The 25,974-nt window shown below is 38.4% G+C and overlaps 1 protein-coding gene across 40 annotated transcripts in view; it reads left to right on the top strand.

Moving 5' to 3' along the window:
• LOC115861825 (uncharacterized) overlaps positions 1 to 25,974 on the top strand; it is a 93,725-nt gene that overhangs the window by 13,253 nt on the left and 54,498 nt on the right. For 17 of the 40 annotated variants that reach the window (XR_009563132.2, XR_009563116.1, XR_009563115.2 and 14 more), the window contains exon 3: positions 22,466 to 22,607. The exons of the other annotated variants lie outside the window; for them this stretch is intronic. The gene's annotated coding sequence lies outside the window, so the exon portion shown is untranslated. The remainder of the gene's footprint in view (positions 1 to 22,465; positions 22,608 to 25,974) is intronic. 40 annotated transcript variants of the gene reach the window in all.

Raw genomic sequence — 25,974 nt, 5'->3', positions numbered from 1 at the left:
TCTGTTTAGGTCTTCCACCCATTTCTTAACTGGATTGTTTGGTTTTTGGTATTGAGCCCCATAAGCTCTTTGTATATTTTGGAGATTAATCCTTTGTCTGTTGTTTCATTTGCAATTATTTTCTTCCATTCTGAAGGTGCTCTTCTTGGCTTCTCTATGCTGTGCAAAAGCTTTTAAGTTTAATTAAGTCCCATATGTTTATTTTTGTTTTTATTTCTGTTACTCTAGGAGGTGGGTCAAAAATGATCTTGCTGTGGTTTATGTCAAAGATCTTTCTGTGGTATATGTTTCCTCTAAAAGTTTTATAGTATCTGGTCTTACATTTAAGTCTTTAATCCATTTGGAGTTTTTTTTGTGTGTGTATGGTGTTAGGTAGTGTCCTAATTTCATTCTTTTACATGTAGCTGTCCAGTTTTCCCAGTACCACTTACTGAAGAGGCTGCCGTTTCTCCATTGTATGTTCTTGCCTCCTTTGTCATAAATTAGGTGCCCATTTGTGCGTGGGTTTATCTCTGGACATTCTGTCCCTTACCATTGATCCATATTTCTGTTTTTGTACCAGTACCATACTGTCTTGATTACTGTAGCCTTGTGGTATAGTTTGAAGTCAGGGAGCCTGATTCCTCTAACTCCGTTTTTCTTTCTCAAGATTGCTTTGGCTATTCGGTGTCTTTTGTGTTTACATACGAATTGTAAATTTTTTGTTCTAATTCTGTGAAGAATGCCATTGGTAATTTGATAGGGATTGCACTGAATCTGTAGAGTGCTTTGGGTAGTATAGTCATTTTCACAATATTGATTCTTCCAATCCAAGGACATGGTATATTTCTCCATCTCTTTATGTCATCTTTGATTTCTTTCATCGGTGTTTTATAGTTTTCTGAGTACAAGTCTTTCACCCCATTAGGCAGATTTATTCCTAGGTATTTTATTCTTTTTGTTGCAATGGTAAATGGGAATGTTTCCTTCATTTCTCTTTCTGATTTTTCTTTGTTGGTATATAGGAATGCCAGAGATGTATGTGCATTAATTTTGTATTCTGCAACCTTACCAAATTCATTGATTAGTTCTAGTAGTTTTCTGGTGGCATCTTTAGGATTTTCTATGTATACTATCATGTCACCAGCAAACAGTGACAGTTTTACTTCTTCTTTTCCAATTTGTATTCCTTTTATTTCTTTTTCTTCTCTGATTGCTCTGGTTAGGACTTCCAAAACTATGTTGAATAAGAGTGGCGGGAGTGGACATCCTTGTCCTCATCTTAGTAGAAATGCTTGCAGTTTTTCATCATTGAGTATGATGCTTGCTATGGGTTTGTCATATATGGCCTTTATTATGTTGAGGTAGGTTCCCTCTAGGCCCATTTTCTGGAGAGTTTTTATCATAACTGAGTGTTGAATTTTGTCAAAAGCTTTTCTGCATCGATTGAGATGATCATATGGTTTTTATTCCTTAATTTGTGAATGTGGTGTATCACACTGATTGATTTGCATATATTGAAGAATCCTTGCATCCCTGGGATAAATCCCACTTGATCATGGTGTATGATCCTTTTAATGCGCTGTTGGATTCTGTTTGCTAGTATTTTGTTCAGGATTTTTGCATTTGTGTTCATCAGTGATATTGGTCTATAATTTTCTTCTTTTGTGATATCTTTGGTTTTGGTATCAGGGTGATGGTGGCTTTGCAGAATGAATTTTGGAGTATTCCTCCTCTGAAATTTTTTGGAAGAGTTTGAGAAGGATTGGTGTTAGCTCTTCTCTAAATGTTTGATAGAATTCGGCTGTGAAGCCATCTGGTCCTGGACTTTCGTTTGTTGGAAGATTTTAAATTATGGTTTCAATTTCATTACTTGTGATAGGTCTGTTTATATTTTCTAATTCTTCCTGATTCAGTCTTGGAAAATTGTACCTTTCCAAGAATTTGTCCATTTTATTGGCATATAGTTGTTTGTAGTAGTCTCTTATAATCCTTTGTATTTCTGCAGTGTCAGTTGTGATTTCTCCTTTTTCATTTCTAATTTTATTAATTTGCATCCTCTCCATTTTCTTCTTGATGAGTCTGGCTAAGGGTTTATCAATTTTGTTTACCTTCTCAAAGAGCCAGCTTTTCGTTTATTGATCTTTGCTATTGTTTTCTTTGTGTCTATTTCATTTATTTCTGCTCTGATCTTTCTTTCTACTGAGTTTGGGTTTTCCTTGTTCTTCTTTCTCTAGTTGTTTTAACCTTTGGGTTAGATTGTTTATTTGAGATTTTTCTTGTTTCTTGAGGTGAGATTGAATTGCTATAAACTTCCCTCTTAGAACTGCTTTTGCTGTGTCCCACAGGTTTTGGGTTGTTATGTTCTCATTTTCATTTATTTCTGTGCATTTTTTATCTCTTCTTTGATTTCTTCAGTGATCTCTTGGTTATTTAGTAGTGCACTGTTTAGCCTCCATTTATTTGTGGTTTTTACAGTTTTTTTTTTTCCTGTAATTGATTTCCAATCTCATAGTGTTGTGGTCAGAAAAGATGCTTGATGCTACTTCATTTTTCTTCAATTTTCTGAGGCTTGATTTGTGACCCAAGATGTGATCTATCCTGGAGAATGTTCCATGTGCACTTCAGAAGAAAGTATATTCTGCCACTTTTGGGTGGAATGTTCTATAAATATCAATTAAATCTATTAGGTCTATTGTGTCATTTAAATCTTGTGTTTCCTTATTTATTTTCTGTTTGGATGATCTGTCCATTGGTGTAAGTGAGGTGTTAAAGTCCCCTACTATTGTGTTACTGTCGATTTCTCCTTTCATGGCTGTTAGCATTTGCCTTATGTATTGAGGTGCTCCTATGTTGGGTGCATAAACATTTATAACTGTTTTATCTTCTACTTGGATTGATCCCTTGATCACTATGTAGTGTCCCTCCTTATCTCTTGTAACAGTCTTTATTTTAAAATCTATTTTATCTGATACAAGTGTTGCTACTCCAGCTTTCTTTTGATTTCCATTTGCATGGAATATCTTTTTCCATCCCTTCACTTTCAGTCTGTATGTGTCCCTAGGTCTGAAGTGGGTCTCTTGTAGACAGCACTTATATGGGCCTTGTTTTTGTATCTGTTTAGCCAGTCTCTGTCTTTTGGTTGGGGCATTTAATCCATTTACATTCAAGGTTATTATTGGTATGTATGTTCCTATTACCATTTTCTTAATTGTTTTGGGTTTGTTTTTGTGGATGTTTTTCTTCTCTTGTGTTTCCCACCTAAAGAAGTTTAGTTAGCATTTATTGTAAAGCTGGTTTGGTGGTGCTGAATTCTCTTAGCTTTTGCTTGTCTGAAAAGCTTTTGACTTCTCCATCGAATCTGAATGAGATTCTTGCTGGGTAGAGTAATCTTGGTTGTAGGTTTTTCTCTTTCATCACTTTAAGTATATCCTGCCACTCCCTTCTGGCCTGCAGAGTTTCCACTGAAAAATCAGCTGATAACCTTATGGGGATTCCTTTGTATGTTATTTGTTGTTTTTCCCTTGCTACTTTTAATATTTTTTCTTTGTGTTTAATTTTTGTTAGTTTGATTAATATGTGTCTTGGTGTGTTTTTCCTACGGTTTCTGCTGTTTAGGACTCCCTGTGCTTCCTGGACTTGGGTGACTATTTCCTTTTTCATGTTAGGGAAGTTTTCCACTATAATCTCTTCAAATATTTTCTCAGACCCTTTCTTTTTCTCTTCTTTTTCTGGGACCCCTGTAACTTGAATGTTGGTGCATTAAGTGTTGTCCCAGAGGTCTCTGAGATTGTCTTCAATTCTTTTCATTCTTTTTTCTTTATTCTGCTCCTTGGCAGTTATTTCCACCATTTTGTCTTCCAGCTCACTTACTCATTCTTCTGCCTCAGTTATTCTGTTACTGATTTCTTCTGGTGTATTTTTCATTTCAGTTATTGTGTTGTTCATCTCTGTTTTTCTTTTGTTCTTCTAGACCTTTGTTAAACATTTCTTGTATTTTCTCAATCCATGCTTCCATTCTATTTCCGAGATTCTGGATCATCTCTGCTATCATTACTCTGAATGCTTTTTTCACGTAGATTACCTATTTCCTCTTCATTTATTTGGTCTAGTAGGTTTTACCTTGCTCCTTCATCTGTGACATTTTTTTTTTTTTTTATGAGTGGGATTATGTTCCTGTCTTACTGGTTGTTTGGCCTGAGGCTTCCAGTGCTGGAGTTTGTAGGCTGTTGGGTAGGGTAGAGCTGGGTCTTGGTGCTGAGATGAGGAACTCTGTGAGACCTCACTCTGATGAATATTCCCTGGGGTCTGAGGTTCTCTGTTAGTCCAGTGGTTTGGACTTGGAGCTTCCACTGCAGGAGCTTCAGCCTGACCCCTGGCTCATGAGCCAAGGTCCTGCAAACTATGTGGGGTGGCCAAAAAGTAAATAAATAAAAAATAAAAGAGAACAATAACAAAGTAAAAAATAAAATTAGGCTAGGAAACTAACAGATATGTTAGAAACAATATAAAAATATAGATGAATCAACAACTGGAAGGTATATCAGTACCACAATAGTAAGAAAGAGGAGGGAAAAGAAAAAATAATTGGGGGGGGAAGGGCTTGGCTGTGGAGGGCGGGGCCTAAGCAAGGGCAAGTTTTGGGCAGTGGGAGGGGCCTATGCTTAGGACCCACAGGGCTGGAAAAGGCCCTGGGGGCTGTGGGGGTGGGGCTTAGGCTTAAGGAACAGAAGGGGCTCAGGCGTGCTCCCCACCCCTGGTCTCAGAGGGCAGGGGACCTCACCTGGGAGCCCAGCAGGCTTCCTGGGCTCGAGTGGTCAGGGCAAACGCCCTCCTCTCCTCTCCTGCTCCTCCAGTCTGAGAGGGCCCCTCCTGCTTGCATCTCCTGATCTCCCCGGCCTCCCTTCTATGCCCTCAGGACCAGGGTGGCCAGAGGGGAGGGCCTTGGAGGTCAGGGGGGCTGGCCTGGTAGCTCAGCAGGCTCCCAGGGCCCCAATGGGTGGAGCAGATGCCTTCTGCTCCTCTCTCACTTCTCCCAGATGGCTCCTCGCACCTGCCTCTCCTGATCTCCCTGGCCTTCCTATAATGCCCCCAAGAATCCACTGTAAGATATTTTATGTAAGCGCCAAGGTAACTACACACAGCTTAAAAATTCCTATAGAAGTTACAGAAAAAAAGAGAAAAGAATCATGGCATACCAATACAAAAAATCCAAATACAAAGGAAGACAAAAAGAGAGGAAAAAACAGACAAAAGAATTACAGGACTAACAGCTAACAAATGGCAATAGTATACTTTCCCCTATTAATAATTATTTTAAATAAAATGGCACAGAGTAGCTAAATGCATTAAAAAAAGAAAGACTCAGCTATGTCTGTGTACAAGAAAGTCACTTTAAGGCTGAAAATGAAGGGAAGGAAAGAGTATTCCATGCAAATGGTAACCAAAAGAGGGTGGTGGTGGTGGTGGTGGGGTGCTATACATATATCAGAAAAAATAGACTTTAAGTCAACTGTCACAAGAGACAAAGGATATTATATAATGATTAAAGGGTCAATCCACTAGGAAGATATAACAGTTATAAATATATGCATCCAACATCAGAGCACCTTACTATATAAAGAAAACATTGGCAGAAATGAAGGGAGAAATAAACAGCAATACAGTAATCATAGGAGACTTCAATATCCCATTTTCTGGATAGAACATCCAGATAGAAAATCAGTAAGGAAACAGAAGAGTTGAACAACACTATGACAAATGAAACTAATAGACATATACAGAACATTCTACCCAAAGCAGCAGAATACACATTCTTAAGTGCACACAGATCTTTCTCCAGGATAGATCGCATGTTAGGTCACAAAACAAGTCTTAGCAAATTTAAGAAAATTGAAATTGTGTCAAGTTTCTTTTCTGACCACAATGGAATGAAACCAGCAATCAATAGTGGAAGGAAAACTGGAAAATTCACAAATACAAGTTTCCCTCACTATCTGAAACTATAGTGTTCCTATGAAACCTTTTGTAAGCCAAAATGGTGTAAAGTGAAGAAGCAGTTACCTTAGGACACATCTTGATAATGGATGCACAAAATGAATTAAGATAAAGCACAGATGCTCACAGGCACAGTTCAAAGCTGTGGTAGTTTGATGTCAAGATGCTGAATAAAGTTTACAGGGAAGAAGCTTTGTGGTGCCTCTCTCACTGCTTGGGGTGCGCACTGCCTCTGTAATGGCTCACTGAAAAACAAGTGCTGAATGCTATTTTCACTTTACGTTTTTTTGTTTTTGTAAAAGTGAAAACCCCCTTCAGATTTCTTTAGGTTAGTGAAAACAAGTACTAATGTAAGTCTTTCATAAAAGTGAAGTGGTGTAAAGCGAACTTTCAAAAAGTTGGGGATACCTGTATGTGGAAATTAAACAGCACATTCTTGGACAGCCTTTTGGCCAAAGAAGAAACCAAAAAAGGAAATTAGAAATACCTCAAGATAAACAAAAATGTAAATAATATACCAAAATTTATGGGATGCAGCAAAAGAAATACTAAGAAGAAAGTTCATAGTGATAAATACTTACATTAAAAAAGAAGAAAGATCTCAAATAAACAACCTAACTACACTTCAAGGAGCTAGAAAAAGAATAACAGACTAAGCCCAAAGTCAGCATAAAGAAGGAAATAAACATTTTATCAGAAATAAACAAAAGAGAAAATAGAAAAAAAGAGAAAAGTCAGTGAAACTACAAGTTGGTTTTGTTTAAAAGATAAAATTGATGAATCCTCAGACTAAGAAAAAAGAGAAGAGTCAAATAGATAAAATCAGAAATGAAAGAAGAGACATTACAATTAATGCTACAGAAATAAAAAGGACTACAAGAAACTAATATGAACAATTATATGCCAACAAACTGGATTACCTAGAAGACATGGGTAAATTCCTGGAAGCATACAATATACCAAGACTACGTAATGAAGAAATAGAAAGTCTGAACAAACTCATGATTGGCGTGGAGATTGAATCAGTAATCAAAAACTTCCCAACAAGTTTGGTTTCACTGGTGAATTCTACCAAACATTTTTTATTTTTACAGCATAAATTCCTTTTATTTATTTATTTTTATATCTTTATTGGAGTATAATTGCTTTACAATGTTGTATTAGTTTCTGTTGTACAGCAAAGTGAATCAGCTATAAGTATACATATATCCCCATATCCCCTCCTTCTTGAGCCTCCCTATCCCACCCCTCTAGATCATCACAAAGCATCGAGCTGATCTCTCTGTGCTATGCAGCTGCTTCCCACTAGCCATACATTTTACATTTGATAGTGTATATATATATCAGTGCTACTCTCTCACTTCGTCCCAGCTTCCCCTTCCCACACCGTGTCCTCAAGTCCGTTCTCTACGTCTGTGTCTTTATTCCTGCCCTGCCTCAAGGTTCATAAGTACCGTTTTTTTTTAGATTCCATATATGTGTATTTAGATTCCATATATGTGTATTAGCATACTGTATTTGTTTTTCTCTTTCTGACTTACTTCACTCTGTATGACAGACTCTAGGTCCGTCCACCTCACTACAAACAACTCAGTTTCATTCCTTTTTATGGCTGAGTAATAGTCCATTGTATATATGTGCCACATCTTCTTTATCCATTCATCTGTCGATGGACACTTAGATTACTTCCACGTCCTGGCTATTGTAAATAGAGCTGCAATGAACATTGTGGTACATGACTTTTTTTTTTTTTTTTTTTTGCGGTACGCGAGCCTCTCACTGTTGTGGCCTCTCCCATTGCGGAGCACAGGCTCCGGATGCGCAGGCCCAGCGGCCGTGGGCCACAGGCCCAGCCGCTCCGCAGCATGTGGGATCTTCCCGGACTCGGGCACGAACCTGTGTCTCCTGCATCGGCAGGCAGACTCTCAACCACTGCGCCACCAGGGAAGCCCCATGACTCTTTTTGAATTATGGTTTTCTCAGGCTATATGCCCAGTAGTGGGATTGCTGGGTTGTATGGTAGTTCTATTTTTAGTTTTTTAAGGAACCTCCAGACTGTTCTCCATAGTGGTTGTATCAATTTACATTCCCACCAACAGTGCAGGAAGGTTCTCTCTTCTCCACACCCTCTCCAGCATTTATTGGTTGTATATTTTTTGATGATGGCTATTCTGACCTGCGTGAGGTGATACCTCATTGTAGTTTTGATTTGCACTTCTCTAATGATCAGTGATGTTGAGTATCTTTTCATGTGTTTGTTGGCAGTCTGTATGTCTTCTTTGGAGAAATGTCTATTTAGGTCTTCAGCCCATTTTTGGATTGGGTTTGTTTTATTGATATTGAGCTGCATGAGCTGCTTGTATATTTTGGAGATTAATCCTTTGTCAGTTGCTTCATTTGCAGATATTTTCTCCCATTCTGAGGGTTATCTCTTCATCTTGTTTATGGTTTCCTTTGTGTGGAAAAGCTTTTAAGTTTCATTAGGTCCCATTTGGTTTTTTGTTTTGTTTTGTTTTTGTTTCTTGTTGTACATGGGCCTCTCAGTGTTGTGGCCTCTCCCATTGTGGAGCACAGCTCCGGACACACAGGCTCAGCGGCCATGGCTAACGGGCCCAGCCGCTCCACGGCATGTGGGATCTTCCCGGACCAGGGCACGAACCCGTGTCCCCTGCATTAGCAGGCGGACTCTCAACCACTGCACCACCAGGGAAGCCCCCATTTGTTTATTTTTGATCTTATTTCCATTACTGTAGGAGGAGTCAAAAAAGATCTTGCTGTTATTTATGTCAAAGAGTGTTCTGCCTAGGTTTTCCTCTAAGAGTTTTATAGTGTCTGGCCTTACATTTAGGTCTCTAATCCATTTTTTTTTTTTTTGTGGTACGCGGGCCTCTCACTGTTGTGGCCTCTCCCATTGCGCAGCAGAGGCTCCGGACGCGCAGGCTCAGCGGCCATGGCTCACGGGCCCAGCTGCTCCGCGGCATGTGGGATCCTCCCGGAATGGGGTATGAACCCGTTTCCCCTGCATTGGCAGGCGGACTCTCAACCACTGCGCCAACAGGGAAGCCCTCTAATCCATTTTGAGTTTATTTTTGTGTATGGTGTTAGGAAGTGTTCTAATTTCATTCTTTTACACATAGCTGTCCAGTTTTCCCAGCTCCACTTATTGAAGAGGATGTCTTTTCTCCCTTTTATATTCTTGCCTCCTTTGTCAAAGATAAGGTGACCATATGTGCGTGGGTTTATCTCTGGACTTTCTGTCCTGTTCCACTGATCTATATTTCTGTTTTTGTGCCAGTACCATACTATCTTAATTACTGTAGCTTTGTAGTATAGTCTGAAGTCAGGGAGCCTGATTCTTCCAGCTCCATTTTTCTTTCTCAAGATTGCTTTGGCTATTCAAGGTCTTTTGTGTTTCCATAGAAAATGTAAAATTTTTTGTTTTAGTTCTGTGAAAAATGCCATTGGTAGTTTGATAGGGATTGCATTGAATCTGTAGATTGCTTTGGGTAGTGTAGTCATTTTCACAGTGTTGACTCTTCCAATCCAAGAACATGGTGTATCTTTCCATCTGTTTGTATCATCTTTGATTTCTTTCATCAGGGTCTTACAGTTTTCTGCATACAGGTCTTTTGCCTCCTTAGGTAGGTTTATTCCTGGATATTTTATTCTTTTTGTTGCAGTGGTAAATGGGAGTGTTCCTTGATTTCTCTTTCTGATTTTTCATTGTTAGTGTATAAGAATGCAAGAGATATCTGTGCATTAATTTTGTATCCTGCTACTTTACCAGATTCATTGATTAGCTCTAGTAGTTTTCTGGGTACCAAACATTTAAAGAAGAATTAATACCAATCCTTCTCAAACTCTCCCTAAAATTGAAGATTAGGGAACACTTCCAAATTCATTTTGTGAGGCTAGCATTACTGTGATGCCAAAGACAGATGAAGATACCACAAGGGGAAAAAAAAAAACAACTAAATGAAATATCCCTAATGAATATAGATGCAAAAAATCCTCAATAAAATACTAGCAAATCAATCCAACAGCACAGAAATAAATCTATGCATATACAGTGAACTGAATTTGACAAGGATGCCAAGAATATACCATGGCGAAAGGATGGTCTTTTCAACAAATGGTGCTGGTAAAACTGGATATCCACATGCAAAAGAATGAAGTTGGACCCATCTCTTACACCATACACAAAAATCAACTCAAAATGAATTAAATACTTAAATGTAGGACCCCAAACTGTAAAACATCTAGAAGAAAACAGGGGGAAATCTTCATGGCATTGGCCTTGGCAATGATTTCATGGATATGACACTAAAAGCACAGGCAGCAAAAACATACATACATACAACTACATCAAACTAAAAACTTATGCACAACAAAGGAAACAATCAACAGAGTAAAAAGGCAACCTACAGAATGGGAGAAAATATTTGCAAACCATATATCTGATAAGAGGTTAATCTGCAAAATATATGTGATAGTTAATTGTGTCAACTTGACTGGGACAAGAGATGCCCAGATAGCTGGAAAAGCATCATTTCTGGGTGTGTCTGTGTGGCTGTTTCCGGAGGAAATTAGTATTAGAATCAGTAGTGTGAGTAAAGAAAATCTACCCTCACCAATGTGGGCAGGCATCACCCAATCCATGGAGGGCCTGAATAGAGCAAAATGTGGAGGAAGGGTGAATTCCTTTCTTCTTGAGCTGGGACTTCCATTTTCTCCTGCCCTTAGACATCAGAGCTCCTGGTTCTTAGACCTTTGGACTCATACTGAATTATACACCAGCTTTACTGGTTCTCCAACTTGCAGGGGGCACATTGTGGGACTTCTTGGCTTCCATACCCATGTGAGCCAATTCCTATAATGAATCTCCTCATATGTATCTATCTGTATTTGTATCTATATATCTGTATCTATATACTATTGGTGCTGTTTCCCTGGAGAATCCTTAATAATACAATATATAAGGAACTCCTACAACTCAATAGTAAAAAACTAATAACCTGATTAAAAAATAGGCTAAGGATTTGAATAAACAGTTTTGCAAAGAAGACATAAAAATAGCCAACAGACATGAAAAAATGCTCAATGTCACTAATCATTAGGGAAATACAAATCGAAACTACAATGAGCTATCACCTCACGCCTTTCAGAATGGTTATCATTTAAAAAAACAAAAGATGAATGTTGGTGAGGATGTGAAGAAATTGGAACCTTTGCATACGGTTTGTGGGAATGCCAAATGGTGCAGCTGCTGTGGAAAACGGTATGGAGGTTCCTCAAAAAATTCCCAGTAGAACTACCATATGATCCAGCAATCCCACTTCTGGGTATCCAAAAGAATTGAAATCAAGATATCAAAGAGCTATAAGCACTCCAGTGTTCATTGTAGCACTATTCACAGTAGCCAAGATGTGGAAACAACCTAAACTTGTTCATCAACAGATAGATGTGATACATATATACATATGTAATGGAATACAACAGATAGATGTGATACATATATACATATGTAATGGAATACATATGTAATGGAATACAACCTAAACTTGTTGATCAACAGATAGATGTGATACATATATACATATGTAATGGAATACATATGTAATGGAATACAACCTAAACTTGTTGATCAACAGATAGATGTGATACATATATACATATGTAATGGAATAATGTTCCATTCCATTACATATGTAATGGAATGGAACATTACATATATACATATGTAATGAAATTCTGCAATCTGCAGCAACATGGATGAACCTTGAGAACATTATGCTAAGTGAAATGTCAGTCACAGAAACACAAATATTACATGATTTCACTAATATGAGTTATCTAAAATAGACTTACAGAATCAAAGAGTGGAGTGGTGGTTGTCAGGGGTTGGGAAAAAGGGGAAATGAGGAGTTATTTATCAACAGGCATAAAGTTTGTTAAGCAAGATGAATAGGTTCTAGAGATCCTCTGTACAATATTGTACCTATAGTCATCAATAATGTACACTTAAAATGTTAAGAGCACATGCTGTGTTAAGAGTCTCATGTTGTGTTCTTACAATAAAAAATTTAAACGACTTTTTAAATGTAATTTTCAGTTGTTGGAATCTTGTATTTTCTCCATCAAAAAGTTCTGACGCTCTCTGCTATATAAAAATTAGCACTTAAATCAGTAGAGAAACTAGTTAACTTGGATGTAAGGAGAAAATCTATAGCCATAGGTGCTTATAGCTAATAACTGACTCATTGCTCTCCACAATCCCATCAAATTCATAAGTATATATTAACACTTTGGTTAAACTGGCTAAAGGCTCTCTTGTATGTCATCTACTTATGGGCAGAACCAATAATATTCTTTGTTCAACTGACTTAAGTTTCTCAGTGTTAAATTCATTTTGTGAATGGAATAGAAATAAAATGTTCTTAAACATTTTAGAAACTGGTAAATTGAAAAACTGTTCAAGTACAATGCTTTTTCAGATCTTTGCTTTCTAAAAATCAACTGACCAGCTACCTGAAATGTAAGCATGTGGTACCAAATCTGCCTGCTGCCTCTACTTCTCTTCTCTCCTAGATGGTGAGCTCCTTAAGTGAGAAGTTGTGTTTTTTCACATTTGAAACCTTAGAGCTTATGAAACAGAGACAGCACCCAGTAAATTCTTGAGTGAATTTGAATGACCAACAAATAGCTACAAAAAGTGAATTACTATCACCAGTATTTTGGAATGAATCAGATAAGGCTGTCTACTCTTATCCTTGCTCCTACAATCTCTATTTCATATCCTTGAATAAGCATGGCTCGATTTTGCCTGGATGCTTGGTGTGTGTGTGTAACATGAATGTTTCAATGAGGTACCCACTTTTACACACCCACCCTCTCTTCCATCTCTAGTTTAGGATATTTCTGATACATAGTTTATATGTCCATTGAATAATTTCCCCAAGTAAAGATATATGATTCCTTTATATTGAATTTACAATTTCATACAATTAATTAGTAGAGGGAAAAGATAATCCTAAACTACTTATTTATTTATTTATTTGGCTGCACTGGGTCTTAGTTGTGGCACGTGGGATCTTGCTTGCAGCATGCAGGTTCTTTAGTTGCAGCATGCGAACTCTTAGTTGCGACGTGTGGGATCTAGTTCCCTGACCAGGGATTGAACCCAGGCCCCCTGCATTGGGAGTGTGGAGCCTTAGCCACTGGACCACCAGGGAAGTCCCTAAAACTGCTTTTAAAAGAGGGCATTGGCATAGGATGGAGCAAATATCAGACCGCCAGCAATAAACATTCTAAGGGAGTAGGGGCAGGAGTACAACCTGAGCATGGACTTGGGAGACCTGGATTCTGGTACTGGTGCCCCTCTGACTAGATCTGAGATCTATACTGGTCCCTGGGTCCCTGTTTGTGTCCTCATCTGGAAAATGAGGGGGCTCAGTGACCTTTAAGATTCCTTCCAATTCTGTGGTTCTATGCTTCAAATGACTTTTAAATGACAGAGTACTTGATTTGCCAAAACTTAAGCCTTAAGCCTTTTTTGCTTGGCTCTATTGTGCTTTTACCACATTATTGTGATGTAAACATGAGTTTTCAGAATTTCCATTTTTCAGTTGGGAGTCTGGGCCGGGTGACTTTGGGTCATATGATAGATTGCCTAACCTCATTTTAGGCGGTTTCCTTAGATCATCATATGTTTAGGAGGAAAACAAGCTAGTCTCATCAAGACAAGAGAGCTTATTCTACCCACTGTTATGCTGGTCTAATCAGTTATTCCCTAACTTTTTCAGCCAGATTAAATTGAGTAATCCCACTTTTCACATTTCCCCCCAGCCTCTCTTGTTTGCAGTGTTCTTTAGAACAACTGCAAAGTAAAAATCCCTGTCCATGCTTCATGGTGTAAGGTCCTATCATAACTCCCTTTTTCCTCCACAAGGAGCTCCCAAGTTTTGTTCCCTTTCCAATATTAGAGCACTCTTCTGGATTCTTGATGTTTACCCACCTCTTCTCCACCCTGAACACTGGGTGACTACTCCTTCCATCAGCATTTTAAAAGCTTTGAGGGACAGACCACTAGGTAAAACACAAGGACACCAAACATTGCCCAACTATCTACATATGTTAATCCTGGTTTTTCAAATAGAAGAATGAATGCATGTGCAAACAAATTCAGACAATGGAAGAAGTCTTCTTTTCACTCCAGACCCTGAGTACTTATTTCCAGAAGTAAGGCTTTTGAGTTTTTTGCCATAATTTCTATTTTTCAAATAAAACACACATTATTTTTGTTTTGAGCTACTTTCTCTAAGTGAAAATTACTAGCCTGTTTCTTTTGAGCAGTAAACACACACCTGATATATTACCATTGTTTAACACTTTTACATGCTCTACTTTAATTTTTAAGATGAATAATAGATAAAAATCAAAATTATATTAGAAATGAAAAAGGATGAGAGGACACCAACCTGAAAGCAAAGCTTGGTTTTGGTACAAGCTTTACCCCTTGAACCAAATAATTTATAGGAGCTGTCCACTCAGAAATCATATAATTCTGTGACTTTCTACTCCGACACCAACATTTAAATAATAGAATCCTTCAGAATCACAGTGATCCATGTGAGTCTTCTCTTAATGAAAGGGAGGTATGAAGCTTTTTTTGGAGAGTCTGACATACCCCAGATCTAGTGCTAATAATGAGATATAATTACCTCATTTAGCTTTTTTTTTTTCATTTAATAATGCAATTCAGTCACTCTAAGTTTCAGGTTTTAAAAGGGCTCAGACTTTCTATACCTCATTTAGTTTTTAAAGAACTTTAGGAGATAAGCTTGTTCTATGTGTGATGAAATATCTTCAAGATAAATTATGTTTAAAAAAAAAAGATAAAATACAGATGAGTGTGAATGACATGTTCCCATTAATCTTTTGTGTGTTGTTGTTGTTTTTTAAAGTAGGTCCTTGTATATGCCTAGAAAAATTCTGGAAAGCTACACAAGAAAATGTTAACAATAGTTAATTCTGATAAATTTACTGGGGTTTAGGAATAAAGAAAAAGATTTTTACTTGTCATTTTATATTCTTTTGTACTTTTTTTGAAAACCAAGGGCAGGTATTAATCTAGTTCTTATATCCCCCTTTAGGAGAAAAGAAATGAGGAAAATTTGAAGAGCTAAGGGAATCAGTATTTGTAGTACAGCTCATTTTATTGTTTTCTTCGTGTGAAGAAAATATTAAAGTAGAAGAAAAGATGGTTGCCTAAGTACAGATAAACCCATAAGGTTTTCTTATAGAGGGGTGAGAGGGGAGAGCCTAGGTTGTCTGCTCTGCCTTTGGAATCTAACTTCCAATTTTTGGCAGATGCAGCTCAGAGGTGATTGGAAGTGGGTGAAACAAAGGCTTGCATGTGCAAGTATGATGCAGTCACTGTGATTCAGTTCTTGTTGCACAATGTAAGATTCATTCATTTCTTTATTATTCTTTGCTTTGGTGTGTAAAATGTATTTTACATTTGAATAAAATGCCCTCAAGTATAAGAAAGAATTCTGAACCCCTACACGGTATTCATAATCTAAGCCAACTGTAAAACACAAAGATAATAATCCAGATATAGAGTTGTCTGAGAGATGTAGTATGTGATGTTTACTTTAAATAAAATGGCAGTCCCCTCCTTAGTCCCAGGCAAGAGAGGTCTCTGCCCTGGATCCTGGGCTTCAGAGGGCTTTGCAAACACACACACACACACACACACACACACACACACTGTACTATAGGATACATGAGTACCTCTATCTCAGGATCTGGTGCTCAGCACAACATGGAATAACCTATAACCCTAAGTATCTACTCTAGTAACTAACACAACTCAGGTCCCAGGGAAACACCTCATCACATCTCCTGCTAGAAGTTTTGTAAATTACACTGCCACCAACATCAGAGTCAGACATTCTGCTGGGTATGAGGAGGATTTGAGTGGAAGCAGTAAGTTCATGAGGTAATAGAAAAGAAAAAATTCACTTGTCAAATCCTTCTCAGATACCACGAATACAATAGATTCTTCCATGAAGAAGTACCCTTTCTTCCCCTTCCAGATCCTGAGTCCTTCTTTCCAGAGGTAATGCTTTTGAGTTTTTTGCCACAATTTCTATTTTTCAGATAAGCCATATACAACTATTTACATAGCATTTATATTATATTTGGTTTTATAAGTAATCTAGAGATGATTTAAAGTACATGGGAGGATTTACATAGATTATATGCAAATACTACACCAATTTATATTAAGGGACTTGAGCATCTGTGAATTTTGGTATCTGTGGGCAGTCCTGGAACCAATCCCCATGGATACTGAAGGACGACTATATGTATTTTATTACTCATCCAGCATTGTCAGCTCCTTAACAGAATACCTAGGCATATCCAATAATACGGAAATTCTGTTGTCTTTCATATTTTGCCCATATGAAAACCACAGATTTCACCTACTTTTTCAACTTGTGTGTTGGATTAGTCAGCTTGGGTTGTCATAAGTTACTACAGATTAGATGGCTTAGACCAGGGGTCCCCAACCCCCAGGCCAGGACCAGTACCTATTAGGAACCGGGCCTCACGGCAGGAGGTGAGCAGCGGGCAAGTGAGTGAAGCTTCATCTGTATTTACAGCCGCTCCCCATCACTCACATCACCGCCTGAGCTCCGCCTCCTGTCAGATCAGCGGCGGCATTAGATTCTCATAGGAGCGTGAACCCTACTGTGAACTGCGCATGCGAGAGATCTAGGTTCCTTATGAGAATCTAATGCCTGATGATCTGAGGGGGAGCTGAGGCGGTGATGCTAGCACTGGGGAACAGCTGCAAATACAGATTATCATCAGCAGAGAGGTTTGACTGCACAGAGACCATAATAAATCAATTGCTTGCAGACTCATATCAAAACCCTATCAGTGAGTGGCAAGTGACAACAAGCTCAGGGCTCCCACTGATTCTGCATTATGGTGAGTTGTGTAATTATTTCATTATATACTACAATATAATAATAATAGAAATAAAGTGCACAATAAATGTAATGCGCTTGAATCATCCTGAAACCATCCATCCCCCACCCCCAGTCTGTGGAAAAATTGTCTGCCACGAAACCGGTCCCTGGTGCCAAAAAGGTTGGGGACCGCTGGCTTATACAACAGACGTTTATTTTTTCATGGTTTTGGAGGCTGGAAGTCCAAGATCAAGGTGCCACAGGGTTGGTTTCTGGTGAGGCTTCTCTTCTTGGCTTGCATATAGCTGCCTTCTTGCTGTGTCCTCACATGGCCTTTCCTCTGTGTACTTGCAGAAAGAGATTTCTGGTGTTCTTCCTCTTAAAAGGACACCAGTCTTTTCGGATTAGGACCTTTTTGACCTATTTAACTTTAATTACCTCCTTAAAGGTCCTGTCTCCAAATGCATTCTTATTGAGGGTTAGGGCTTCAACATATGAATTTAGTTGGGGACACAATTCAGTACATAATAGGTGTTATGAAGGTGTATTTGTCAAGGTAAAAATATAGAACATGCTTTAGTTAACAGTTTTTTAATTTATATAACTTTTACATATTTATACATATGGCACATGGTCCTCCATTTGTACTTTTGGGCCCTGCAAATGTAAGGGGCAGGCCTACAACAAAGAATATGCTACAATTTGTGCCTAAAAATGGCTTCCATCAAACCTAGCCCAAGGGGTATTTCCAGAAGAATTTGTCAATGAATAAAGCTGTCTTTCAAAGGGATGAGCTATATTATGATGTAGTAAGAAGGCTCCAAGGGAAATCCCTTTAAGATAAATACATGCATATCAAAAAATATAGGAAAAGTATAAAACTTTCCATGAAAAAAAGAGTTGGAAACCATAAAAGGTAACTTCATTTGCTAAACACAGACTGTGTAAGGAACTGAAACAGAAGGAAAAGGCACAAAAAGTGGAACTTAGGTCAAATCCACCAAGAAGAGGAATGAGGCAGAGCAGTACTGAAGGCTCAGAGTGATAAAAGCGGAAACCCCCGAACAGGAAATGAAAGTCAAATGACAAAAGATAAAGGGAAATTAAGAATTCTTTATATAAGGAACTAGAGGAATAAAAAGGAAAATATTGCCTTATTTGGTGCTGGAGGGGGAAGTGCACACTTACTAGCCTAGTCAACACAGAGATTCTGAGGGAGTCAGTACTGCTCCATGGAAACAGGCAGGCCGCCTGGCTCCCAAGAGGCCTCCCAGCCTGGCATTTGTTACAGGGAATTATCTCCAAAAGCCCCAGTTTCCGGAATTGTAAGTTGAAGGTAGTAACAGTGGTTCCTGAAAGATCAAATCAGACAATGTTCATAAGGTACTAAGCATAATACTGGTTCCTAATAAATGCTGGCTATGTGGTAGGTGTTATTAATGTCATTACAAACTTATTACTCCAATTTTTTATTCTTTCCTTATGCTATTATTTATTACAGATAATAGTATGGTAGTTATATGACCTTGAAATACACAGGTAATTACCGTCCCACTAGATAAGGCCATCATTTGTAATAATCTGTTTTCATCAACACCCTTGACAATGAGCCATTAGTGACAAATTTTACTAACTCAAATTTATAAAAATGGAACAGAAGCAGCTTAAGCAATATTACCAATGTGATACAGTAAATCAGTGACTTAGCTGAGTACAAGACTTGCATCTCAGAGTCCTGTACTCTAGCTAGGATGTCCTGCTAGGATAAAAATAGCTATTTAGTTATTTTACATTCTTATTTATAAGCAATATCATGAAGCATAATCTCAACAATGATTTAGACTGATTTAATTATAGAAAAATCTATATTTGCAAACTAAGGACAGCCAACATTGAAGGTACAGAAGCATTTAATAAGTAATTATTAAATATTATAACAAAAAATATTATTACAAATTTTTCACAAGTTGATACACTTATTAAAAAAAAACCTCCTGATCTTCCATACCTATCACACTGGAAGTGTATATGTTTTATATATTTGACCTTACTTCTGCCCCTCCATAATACTAATATAAATACTAGTGATATTAATAGCTAATTTTATTCCTTTTTCCTTACACCTTCCCTGCCTTGAAGGTCTCCAGCTTTCACTTATAAGACATTACATAGAAGAAGGATATAAATTGGTGAAGAGTCTACAGAGTGAACATTTATCCATCCCAAATACCATAGTAGGAACCAGAAAGTCCAGACAACTAGAGGCAGTAAACATCCAGACTAGGGGTTCCCAGATTTAGGGTTCAGGGCTCAGTAAATTTTCAAAAAATTGGGGGGATGGGCATCGAGATGCCACCATCTAATTTGCCAAGTAAGGACATTTAAAACAGCAACTACTACCATATACTAACATTCTTTACTAATAGAAAAAATGTGAACTTTAAGAAAAACCAGGTAGGTAGGACAAAAACATCAGAGTAAAGGCAATTAACAAGAAATGATAAGTGATAACCCTAAATCATTTTCTCATTTTGTTGGAGACCAATGAAAATGAACTGGCCTAATTCCGTGGACTGGTCTCTGAGAGCTGCTCCAGAGACTTCCAAAGAATCATTTGGGGGCCAAATAAGTGTAAAACACAAACATAACCAGAGGACATTTATTGAGGGGTCACGCTGTTCCAAACCCTGTGCTAAGGAGAGATGGCCTACTGCGGCGTTTGCATAGAGGGGCCTGCCCCTGCTGCTTTCTGATTCTAATCACCATGAAACCATTACGACCCAAAAGATCTCACTGCTGAGCTGGTGTTTCCAAAAACATGATCTCTATATGACATTTTTTTTCTTTTTTTTTTTAAACATCTTTATTGGAGTACAATTGCTTTACATTGTGTTAGTTTCTGCTGTATTCTGTATGAAATTTTAAAACTCCAGTATAACAAAGACTTGAGTGGCTCTTTGGAGGCCATTGCAGCAGAATCTAGCCACAACTAGGATTCAAAGTTCTTTCACAAAGGGACAGAAAGTTACCAGACTTTTTGCCACAAGCTTCTGTGCTATGACAAAGCACTGCTTTGACCAGTGTACTGGCCCTGGTCTGAGACCACAAGAGCCAGCCAGTTATGACAAATCAAAAATAGCCCCATAATCTAAATCAAGACACATGGAGAATGATCCCCCTGAGTCACCCAGACCCATTTGCTACATACTTTATTTTTGGATAACTTTAGTGGGTACAGAAAGTGTTTCATTTGCTGGTTTTTCCTCTTCAAATAAGAGTACAAAGAAAGGAACTAAGTCATGTGGTTTTGTTTAACTTACTATGAAGGTTGCATCTAGTATGGATGATGTGATTCCTCAGCTTTGGAGAGCCCATGGCTAATTGGTTGGGATGATGTGTCTCTCTGGACTCCTTAAACTGCCAAAAAAGATCTTGGCTCATAATCTGTTGCATAAGAAAATTTTGTTCCGAGGACTACGTGTTTATCGTTCCAAGATCTTTGTTGCCATTCAGAGTGAGAAAACACAAGCAAATGAGAATGTTGATGAGGAACAGAATGTGGTAGAGAGCTTGTTTGCCTTATTTAGGCTTATTTCCTATTTGAGATTTGAGTTAGTTGTATAAGTGTTTATAATTTGCATTGTAAATCTTTTTTATTTATAAATTCATTTTTATTTATTTACTTTTGGCTACATTGGGTCTTCATTGCTGTGCACGGGCTTCTCTAGTTTGTGGCGAGCGGGGGCTACTCTTCGCTGCAGTGTGTGGGCTTCTCATTGCGGTGGCTTCTCTTGTTGCGGAGCACAGGCTATAGGCACGCAGGCTTCAGTAGTTGTGGCACGTGGGCTCAATAGTTGTGGCTCATGCGCTCTAGAGCACAGGCTCAGTAGTTGTGGCGCAGGGGCTTAGTTGCTCCGTGGCATGTGGGATCTTCCCGGAGCAGGGCTCGAACCCGTGTCCCCTGCATTGGCAGGCGGATTCTTAACCACTGCGCCACCAGGGAATTCCCTGTAAATCTTCTAAATGTTTCATTTTAGCAAATGTATTATTATCCTTGTCCTTAAAAATGATTTCCGTGTTTCTTCACCATCATCTGGTTTTCCTACCACTCCAAACATGTCCTATAGTTCTTCTTCCATTCACTGCTGCTCAGCCTTCTCTTTGTTCTTGTAAAATGCCAAGATCCTTCTCACCTTAGAGCCTTTGCATTCACTGTTTCCTCTGCCTGCAGTGCTCTCCCTATCATCTTTACATAGCTGGTTCCTTAAATCTCTGTTCAAAATAATTCATTGGAGAAGCCTTCCCTGACCACCTTGGCTGAAATAACCCATCCCTATCAGTCACTCTCTAGTGCATTGCCTTATGTTATTATCTTTACAGCTCTTATGAATGTCTGAAAAGATCTTGCTCACTTATTTGTTAGCTTACAGTTTACCTTCTCTAGAATGAAAGCCCTGTGAGAATAGGGAGTTTGTCTTGTTCGTTCTTATAGCTCAGCCCTGGAATAGTGTCTGGCACATAGCAGCACTCAATAAATATTTGTTGAATAAATGAACAAAAGGACAGAAGAATTCACCAGCTTTTTCATATTTTGTGACCTTTATCCTGGACAGTTCATGACTAAATGGCACAAAGGCTAAAGTACGTTCCTCGGTTCTCTTGATAATTTTATCAGTAAATATAGGCCAAATGACTGATGATGTCAGTTGTCTGGCATGGCTGTCTGTGATTGGTCATATCACTAAACAGTTGTCACATCTCCACTTCACTGAAATTATGTCGCTTAGTCTGAGAGAGCAATCAGATAAGAACACAAATAAAACTTTAATATAAAAAGGAAAGGTTAGATACTGTGATTTAGGATAGATAAAGACTTCTTTTTTTTTTTTTCGTAGCTTGCAGGATCTTAGTTCCCTGACTAGGGATGGAACCCATGCCTCCTGCAGTGGAAGCATGGAGTCCTAACCACTGGACTATCAGGAAAGTCCCAAGACTTCTTAAAATAAAAATATCTAATTTAAATCAACAGCTAACCTGAATATTATTTGTAGAAAAAAACCCACTGAAAGCAAAAGGCCCATTCTTTTTCATTTGTAAAATATTGATATAGAAGTTCCAATCAGTTAGAAAGGTAAGAAAAAGAAATAAATGATATAACTATTTTAAAGTAGAGACAAAATTATCTTTATAGATAACAATTATCTACCAGGAAAGCTTAAGATAATTTTTTAAAAGGACTAATAATGGAGTTCAGTGAGGTACAGTTAAGAAATTATAAGCAGAAATAGTTATTTAGGAAACATGAAGAAAAAAATAGCTAAAGAATGTTATAGATATTACTAGACTAGCTACAGTTTTTTTCTTTTTGTAGTGTCCAAACATGGCGTTAATCTTAGACTGCAGAATATATGACTGTGGACTTTAATACAATATTGTGTTTCCTATGAAAAAGCATAAATTATCACTTGTTCATTCTGCTAACATTTATACTTCTACTCTATTTATAGTTCTGTACCAAGAACTATGTAGAAAAGAAAGGTAAAGGAAGAAAACATGGTCCGTGTTCTTGAAGACTTTATAATCAAGTTGGGAAGAAATAATGTACACATGTGAAACTACTAGAAAATTTCTTCTGGTAACATTTATTTAGTAAGTACTTATTCAGCATCTAATGAGAAGGTCCCTTTGCAAGTTGTATGTGGAACAGTGGGTGGACTTACCATAATTATGATTAGAACTCAATCATTGCCATCTGTGCAAGCCATTGGGGGAACAGTGGGTGGACTTACCATAATTATGATTAGAACTCAATCATTGCCATCTGTGCAAGCCATAAGGCAGAAACCTTTATAACAATAAAGCAATTAAGCTGAACCTTGAAAGAGGAAGGAAGGCTTTCCGTGAATAGAGATAGACCAGATGGCATTCCAAGTGGAGGGCATGACTTTGGGTAAGAAGAGAAAGTATAGGATATGTTTGTGAACACTGAGTACTCCTGTTTGGCTGGCGCACAGGCAGAGAGGGAAGGGAACTGGCAGGTAAGACCAGAAGGAGAGATTGGAGTTCAGGTCTCAGGATGGGGGTCTTGCATTCCGAATTGCAGTGTCTAGATTATAATTTTTGAGCCTTCAAACATTTCCAAATAAGGAAGCAACCTTACAGCTCAGTTATAGGAACATTTGATGGCAGCGTATGGGTTGAATTGAAGCATTCAATTCAGGATGGAGGGTCTGTGAGGAAGCTTTGGAAAGATAAAAGAACAAATAAAATTTTAACGTATAAAGGAAAAGTTAGAAATGATTTAGGATAGACAAATACTTCTTTAAATTATCTACTTTAAACTAACAGCTAACATGATAATTACCAGTAGAAAAAAATACAATACTAAAGGCAAGAAGCCCATTTTTCCCATTTGAAAAGTATTGATCTGGAACTTCTAACCAGACCTGAATTAGTCTGGAGTAGACCCGAGAGACACTGCAGAGGTGATACTGAAGGACTTTGGCACCCAGAACAGTGCCTGGCTTTTAATAGGTATTCAGTAAAAATTCATCAAATGAATGCTTTTCTGTCCTCCCTTTGTAAGTTCTCAGGGGTAAGACCAATTGCCTCTCTCTCTCTCTCTCTCTCATTCTCTCTCTTCTTTACTTTTTCCACACTACACCCCCCAGAGTCTGGCATTCAATGAATGCCACCTCCTAGAGATGTTGCCTCATTAGAGGTGTGTCCTTAATGAATGTCACTTCATTAGGTATGGGATTGAGAGAGATGGAGGAGTGCAGAAGTATTCAGTTTTGAACTTATTTCAATGTTAGTGGCATGTTTTCTTTCACAAATATTAATAGGGAATTTAGGAGAAGGGGCTGGTTTGGGGGAGATGATTTGTAAACTTTTAAACCGATGCATTTGAAAGACTAGGAGAATTACCTAGATGATGCGATCCAGTAGGTGGTTGAAAATATGAAGATAGAACTCTGTAAATAAGTTGGACTAGGGGTAAAGATCTGGGACTATCTGCATAGGGATGTTAATTGAAACAGTAGGAGTATTTGAGACCACCAGAAAGGAGGTATACAAAAGGAAGAGAAACTGAGTTGAGGACAAATCTTGGGACATACCCGTGTTTTAAATGAGGCAAAAGAGCAGCCAGCTGAGGAGATAGAAGTAAGTTAGAGTTGGGAGGCAAACTGTATTCCAGTTGCTCCACAAAGGGAGAAAATTTTCAAGAGTAGTTCACAGCTGCATCAAATTCATTAGGAAGATTAGTGAGGCTAGAATTCAAGAAAAGCTGTTACATCTGGCAGTTAGCGTGAGCATTTCAGCGTCTACATATGTGTGGAGGGAGTGTAGGAAACAAAATCAGATTTGAATGGACAAGGTATGAGATAAAGGGAGTAAAGATTACTCTCTCAAGAAATTTGGTGGGCAAGGGAGGGAGGAGAGAGAAAAGATAGAGGTGTTTGACTAGTTTCTTTGTAGATGCCCCACCATTAAGTGAATAACTTGCCCAAATTTTCAAACTACACACTAGTGCTGTTTAGCGTCTATCTGTCTATAAAGTCCCGTGATATAGTCTGTTGCCAACAAATAGTTGCTGCTGACCTCCTGGAGCAGCAGCATGGACTGGGTTCCATGGAAGAAGACGCAGAAGTGTAAATATAAGGACAGCAAGTTGAGAGAAACTACATATGAAGCAGCAAAGAACCATACAAAGAGCAGAGCCAGAAGTAATCAGCTTGGTTCCTTAACATCACTGACCCCGTGTTCTGTGCCAGGCACTGGGATCTGGCTAAGGGATGAGTCTGGAGGGCGAGTATGGTCTCTGCTTCATGGTGGGATGAGTCTACTAATAGCTTCTAACCTGGAATAGTGAGGGGCTGGAATAGGGAGAGATGTCCCTAAACTGAATTTGGTTTTAATGAGTCAGAGGGGGGAAGAGGAGGCAACTTTCAACCTGTGGGACCCCCTTGAAGACAACACAAGCACAAGGACTGCCTTCCTGTGGGCCAGCGAAATCCCCTTCTGACCGCAGTGGATGTGGAGGGTTTAAAGGCGCACGAGATTACAAAGGTGATCCTGAAAGCTATTCATTGACCGTGAATAGCTACCCCTCCTTAAAGCCTGAAGAAATTGTTTCTTTTCTGCTTGTTTTTGTCTCTCCCCCACTATTTCTCTGAGTTGAAAACAGAACTATTCTTCTTTGTCATGGTCACACCACTGGTTAGGAAAATCATTTCCTGCCAAAATAAAAAATAAATACATGTTCACAATCTATGATTTTCACGTGAAAGTCCCTCCCAAGATCGGGCAGTGCTTGGCCATTCACCTTTTTGGAATAGGAAGAAGGAGGAGCTCACCATAGTCATCAGAATCCACCCACTCTTTTACCCACAAACTGCAAGGAGGGTACAACAGCCTCCCCAGATGCCTTGTTATCTTTTGTCATCTTTGTCATGAGACCAAGACTGTGCTCCTTGAAGACCCACGTGATTCAAAGAAGTTGGTTGAACTTTATCCTGCTTAATACCACTTGACATCAGACCCTTTTCTTAAGAGCCATTTCATTTTTAATATTAGGGTTAAGCAAAGTGACTGCTAAGATCCCTTCCAAGTATAAAAGACATTAAGGGCTGGGTGTTAACTAGTGAACTCTCTCTCGAGGGGCACTATTAGCTTGTTTACTCCACTAAGTCTAAAATACAGGGAAACGAGGCTTCCAAAATTCAGGAGAGCATGGTTGTAAGGAAGTGACTGTATAATATTCTACCACAGGCCCTATTTCCTCAGGATAAATGAGAAGCAGAGATGTCCACTGAGACTGAGGACTGTGGGTCTAGGCAGTAATTTAGAGGACTCACGCGAGTTCTTTCACCTGTGATATTCCAGAATGACATCCTTGAGCTTAATGCGGTACTTTGCACATCTTGTTTGATTAAAAGTTTACCAATAAACACAAATTTTCAGGAAAGTTCTGAAGGCTTGGAAACTGTGTAATTAGTATGAGATATTCAGTGAA

Source organism: Globicephala melas, chromosome 1, assembly GCF_963455315.2.
Source record: "Globicephala melas chromosome 1, mGloMel1.2, whole genome shotgun sequence".
Taxonomy (NCBI): Eukaryota; Metazoa; Chordata; class Mammalia; order Artiodactyla; family Delphinidae; genus Globicephala; species Globicephala melas.
This window is presented reverse-complemented; position numbering and strand designations above follow the sequence as displayed.